Below are 6,188 nucleotides of genomic sequence, written 5' to 3' on the forward strand. Positions count from 1 at the left end.
GCTTGCAAAAGAATTAGCCTTTATTAGCCACTAATACCACTTTTTGCCCTGCATAGCCCTTTAACCAGCTGCAGCTCCATTGACATCACATATTGGAAAGATTACTAGTGGCATGGCTGGTTAGGGAAAGCTTAGAGGGCTTTCTAGAGTAGCTACTACCACTTATTAGGCCAGCAGAGGAATGAACTTAAATTACCACGCTGTAGGCATTCATGTGGGATAAATCTTGTCACTCGGACCACAAATTCCGCAAGACACTTTTGCCTCTGTCTAATTTTTATCGTATGTTTATCACATGTACAGATATGTAGTACAAGACATGCATATTCGTAACTTAATGAACTGAGGCAAAAGCTGATGAAGAACATGTACAGAATTGCATATATACATATATACATATTTATATGTGTGTGTGTATATCTTCCCTACTTCCAGGGGTTTCCTTCAGTGTCAGGGTGGCCGAGTGGTCTAAGGCGCCAGACTCAAGGTGTTGCATGCCTTCCAGTGATGTGCTGGGTGTTCTGGTCTCTGTATGGAGGCGTGGGTTCGAATCCCACTTCTGACACCACTTTTTGTTCTCAAGGCCAGGCTGGACATGGCCTTGGGCAACCTGGTCTAGTGGGAGGTGTCCCTGCCTATGGCAGGGGGGGTTGGAACTAGGTGATCTTTAAGGTCCTTTCCAACCTAAACCATTCTATAATTCTATGACATAGTCATACACACAAATATATATATTTGTGTTTATGTCATCATGTTTAGTCCTGGTTTTGGAGACAGTAATGGAACCATTGGTACTTTGTATTTTTCTTTCTTCTCCGTTTCTGTAGAATTGAGGAGCTGAGCTGCACGCATAGACTCTAACTTCAGATATATTTTATATGAATCACTATGGTTTACAAACCCTGGCTAAACCCAGTGTACTTACTTTTTTTCCTATGGAAGCGTCAGACTGCGGAGATATCTTACAACTTTGTAATACTGCTGTAGATCAAAAATCACAAATTAACCTGCTGATCTAGAGGATTAGACAAAAGAACAAATCTATTTTAATCAGCTATGGCACTTCCTACACAGAAAAATAGTAGAAAGTCTTAAGATCCTAACAAGCTGAATCCAGGCAAACTCACTTGATTTAATTTCGAAGGGTTCAAAGTCCAACTAAGAAATAAAATTATTTTTGACTCTGAGTAATGTTTAAAGAAACAAAGTACAATGAAGCTGCATGGGTTGCAATGCTGAGAGGGAGAAGAGAAAAGATTCTCAAAAAAATAATAGTGTATTAAACAAACCACTTGCAAGTTTTAATTAATCATAGTCTAGCTTTGAAGAAGAGAGGGAACAGTAAGTATCATAGGTTCTCTGTCAAGCTATTGAGGTCAGGAATCCAAACCAGTTGATTTTTCAGAAACTATAATCATAAAAATGACCCATGAAGGCAACTGATACCTAAAAGTATTAAAAAGTCCAATAAAGAAAAGGCAGGGAGTTACTTTTAGAATTGCCTACCTCAAAAAATTAAGGTGTAGGCCCCTGCACAGTGGGAATGTGCCTCAGCCACTGGAAGTAATAGTCCTGCTGTTTCAGGAAGCACGGCATCGCTTCTCCCATATCCACAATAAGTCTCCCAACAGATGAGCTACAGTTTCAGTCTCATGTGACATCTTTTATATTGTTTTTTGTCTAATAAAATAAATCAGGATCCTAAAAGGATGTGTTTCACCTGGAATATAACAGTAATGATGTACAGCAGCAATTAACATGTTCTGGTATAACTAGGATGCTCAACACACTTTAAACCCAAACTGACTAAAAAGAACAAAGGAGGTTGAAATATTTCCTTTTATGTAAGTGATATTTTCTGTGGATCAGATGCATGGCTAGCAGCATTAGTAACATCAACTTCCCATCATTTAAAAAACTGTAAGGAAGGCCTCCCTCGGACAAAACTGGAAATTACGACGGACATATTTCAGTATGGAGCAGCTGAAACATGGACTCAAACCATGATGACAGGGACTCCTTTCTCACCAAAAGCCTACCTGAGCTTAGGGAACCAATCTGACCAGACTTCAGGCTGTGCCAACAGAAATAATAAATATATTCCCCTTTGGACAGGATGAAGAGTGGTGTTCTCCCTCCTTCTGTCACATGCCAGCATGGCTTTGATAAGAAAACTGTGGGTGTACATCTTATCAGTGGTTGCAAAAAAGAGCATTTGTCTCTGTCTTTCCTTCTAATCATGTTCTAGAAAGTCTACCATAATGGATTCTCAACTTTGAAGTTATTAATGAATGCAGTTGCTATCACCCCCTTTTTATGAGTAGGCTTGACAAGTTCCTACACAGTATATAAAAGGGTAGCCCCTTCAACACTTCTCTTGCACAATACAGGAAAAAGTGAGAATCTGGCAGACAAAATCCCAAACACCTCATGGGAATGCAATTCCTCTCCTGTCTTAGCAACACCAATTCTCCTCAGCGTTGCCACAAGCAATATCTACCTTTTCATTTTTACTTCACTTATAACCACAGAAAAACCAACTTGAATGCAGGGCTGGTCTTCTAGCTAGCTAACTGCTTATGCCACCCAAAGCAAATCTGAACACAGCAGTTCGTCTGCCCCCACACTTCCTTTGCTGCTCCCATTACTGGTGCTACTCAGAGAGGTCAAGAAGATGGAGAAAAAATGTTGTGCAGGAAAAGCTGCAAGGAAATACCTGCCTTGACAATTCCTTTTGCAAACAAACAGTAGCTGCTAAAGGGTACACCTGCTTTGTACGGCATACAGAGAGAAACCAAAATATTTCAGAAAGGACACCTGCTGCAGAGTAGCAGGAGCAGAGATTCTTATCAGCTCCAGTGAAGCTGGCTAAGATGACTGGTGAAAAGGAAAAACATCATTCTTAGAAAAAAACAAAACAACAAACAAAAAAAACCCCTAATGAGATGGTTAAAACTAAGGGGAAGACAAACAACACTTGCTATCAGTGCAACACACCTACAACAGAAGGAAACAGTAGGGAAGCGGGGAAGCCACACTGATACCACACCCACAGCAAAGACTGGCCATGAGAATAAATTTGCCATGTACCACAGTCAAAATAAGGGTCATCTGCACCGTGTGATGCTGCCAGGGATACTGACAGTCTCAGCAAGTTTCTGGATTTGATGCATCAGGCATTGAGTTGCCATTGACCCACATGGAAAGGACAAACCCGAAAGGAGGGATTACAATTGGCACAGGCAACATGGATTAAATTTGTATGATGGTAAAAATCAGGCTCAGATTTTTGCTTATATTTCCTCTCCCTTCCCCCCACAAAGCTCTCATGATTGAAGAGTGGAGAACAATGTCAGATCTCACACAGAGTCAGCATGGCATGAGCCAGGGAGTCTGCCCTAAACCGATTTTATGGATATATGCTTTCAAATGAAATCAAAACTTCCCTAACACTGCAGCCCTTCTGCTCCCAAGGCTTTCCCAACTTCTGGAGGTTATTGGCAGTTACCTAAGGGCTTATTTTAAGGAACAACCGGGAAATTGCAGTAGTCTGGATCTGTCATAAACAACCAGTCACAGCCTGATGTGGGACACTGCGCTGCTGGGCACCCAGGCGGTCTGGGAGCACAGAGGCCCTGCAGCTGGGACTGGAGCGATGAGGGGGGTTTTGCAGCCCCCATTATCTCCTCTGCAGTCAGCTCCTGGCCACAGAAAGCAGGCAGTTGTGCTTAAACTGGGGATTTAATCTGGGGGGATTGCAGTTACATGAAATCTCCATAGAGAGGGATCTTCCCTGCCACCTCTACCAGGAAATGGGTGTTTATAGAGTTATTTGTCCCAGATCATACTGGCAGACCAGCTTGGCTGCCAGTTGCGAGGACGTTTGGGGGACTTATCAGATTATAAAACACTGAAGTGTGATGACTATTCAGCAAGTGCCCTCTCCAGTCACCACAACCATCATCTGTGGCTTACCAGCCAGTAACTTCGAGTCATGAAAACAGAGACTGTTGACTAGTGAGCCACATGTGCTCATCTCCAGCCCACCAAACTATCTACCACAGCAGAGCTGGAGCGCAGCACCTTAACTTTCAGTGAGGCATACCAGTCAGAGGCTGTTCTATCACCATCATGTATTATCTTGACACTTAGGTGATGCAGGCCCTTTCATAAATTGTTCAGTAAGAGGGCTTGGCAATGTTTTCACGTTGCAAGGCTTCTTTTTATATGTCCTGCTGCCTCTTTCAGGCCCTATCCACCCATTCCTTGCAACTATTAATAAAGTATGCCTTCCTCCAGCTGTGAGAGCAGGCTTTGCAGCCTGTTTTTGAGCTATTGTTTCACTTTTAACAATTAAGACTTCACAGCTTAGACTTCATTATTTTCTTTCCTTGAATCCAAAGTGCATTTTTAAAGAAACTAGGTCAGCTGACATCTAGTCCTAAAAATAGGCATTCAAAAAGCTAAAACCTATAGAAATGCCCCCAGGACTTTTTTTTTTTTCTTTTTTTTTAAATTCAACACCAATATTTCTTTTAAATTAACTTTCTTCTGCAACCCCAGCAGTACTGCTCTGTATTAGCAAGAAAAAAGAATTTGAGGGAAAAGTTAACTCTAAGCCAACTATCCTGACAGCACCCATGCTCATGCTGTCCTTTTAAAAAGCCTGTCCTCTTGCTACCCCTGCAAGATTCTACCCCCAGATTCACCTACGCAATGGACAGAAAGATGGAATACACAGGTTATATATGTATTATCATATATATTCTGTAGCTATTACTTCTATTCCCCATACAGTACAGTCAGCACTGATCTCACCACCATCTCAGCGGAAGACCACATCTAAATCGTAGATAAAGCCCTAGAGCAATTAGGACGTTATAGAAGAGAAGTGCAGGGTCAGGGTGCTGTTGCACTGCTCAGCTTTGCTTCCTTTAGCCTGGACCACAGCAGGATACACCTTCCAGGTTCCAGCACAGCAGTACCCAAATCTGCTCGCCTAAATTCAGCAAACCAAAGATCAGACACTGAAATGATGAAGACCACATAAGGACTTTGATTGCATCCTTTTTTTCCTTCTTTCATTTTTCTGTGCCATATTGACACACCCCAAACACACCGAAATTTTAGAAAGCACATGCTCTACGCTCCTTTAAAGCCACCCTTCTCTAAAATTTCTCACTTTTGGACCCATAAAAAATAGAGGCGCTCAAAATAAACAATCACTTTGAAAATCTTGGCCTATATCCCAGGAGGGAGTGAGTCTAGTCACGTACACAACAACCTTCAAACTACACAAAAATTAAGCATTAGAGCAGTAAAACCACAAAAAGCAATATAGAAACAAAAAAAAACCCCACTCAGTATGATGCAGCAGCTAAGATCATGTAGCTCTCACTTATCTATTTAAATCGTAACTGTTCACTACTTGGTTTGTTAGTCCCCACCATGAGTAAGAACCCCATTGGCTTTCTGGTCCTTGAAAAGCAATGCAAAACACAGTTCCTATGCCATCAAGTTTAAAATAAATGTAGTCAGAGCCAATACTCTGTGTTATGTTTTACCTGTGCTGTTTCCTCTTCCTTACTGAATGCCTGATGTGAAGTCCCAGATTTCTCTCACTGACTGCTGCCATTTCTGCCTTCTTTTCAGCTGACTCCATCTTTCAGAGGGGTTATTAACTCTTCGGTTGTGATGTAATTTTTAATTTAATGAAAATGTAAGCTGTACAAAAGGTACATACTTGATTAGTATTCTTCTTCTTTTGTCTAAGCATACTCGTTCACAAAATCAAAACGCATGGCCAGAAGTAACAGGAAGCATCAGTTCTTGAACAATAAAACCACTGAAAGAAAAAGTTTTACAAGCCAGCTCTGGTCCACAGACCACAATGTAAAAGCTGTTAGATTAAATTATTTTCATTGTCTAGGGTTGAAAGAGAAAGGAGAGAAAGAAAAAGAGGGAAAAAAAAATCCTTGTACATCATTATCATAATTAGAGCTGAAAAAAAAAGAAAATTTAATCCTATAAAATATTTCGGTATTCAACTTTTTTTTTCCTAAAGTGGCATGAGTAAGTAAATATAAAATTTTTGTTTGTTTCTTTGTTGTTTAAGGAATTTCTAATGAGAAATAAAACGTTGGGGTTATTTCGGGAAGAAATTCCAATTTTTAGTGTTCTTTACAGTT

The 6,188-nt window shown here is 40.7% G+C and overlaps 1 non-coding gene across 1 annotated transcript; it reads left to right on the forward strand.

Annotated features, from left to right (window-relative positions):
* Nucleotides 1–449: 449 nt before the first annotated feature.
* Nucleotides 450–565, forward strand: TRNAL-CAA. The gene is made up of 2 exons: nucleotides 450–487; nucleotides 520–565. It is a non-coding gene; the product is annotated as a tRNA-Leu (tRNA).
* Nucleotides 566–6,188: the final 5,623 nt, after the last annotated feature.

This window comes from Charadrius vociferus, unplaced genomic scaffold (genome assembly GCF_000708025.1).
Source record: "Charadrius vociferus isolate BGI_N301 unplaced genomic scaffold, ASM70802v2 scaffold192, whole genome shotgun sequence".
NCBI classification, from domain to species: domain Eukaryota; kingdom Metazoa; phylum Chordata; class Aves; order Charadriiformes; family Charadriidae; genus Charadrius; species Charadrius vociferus.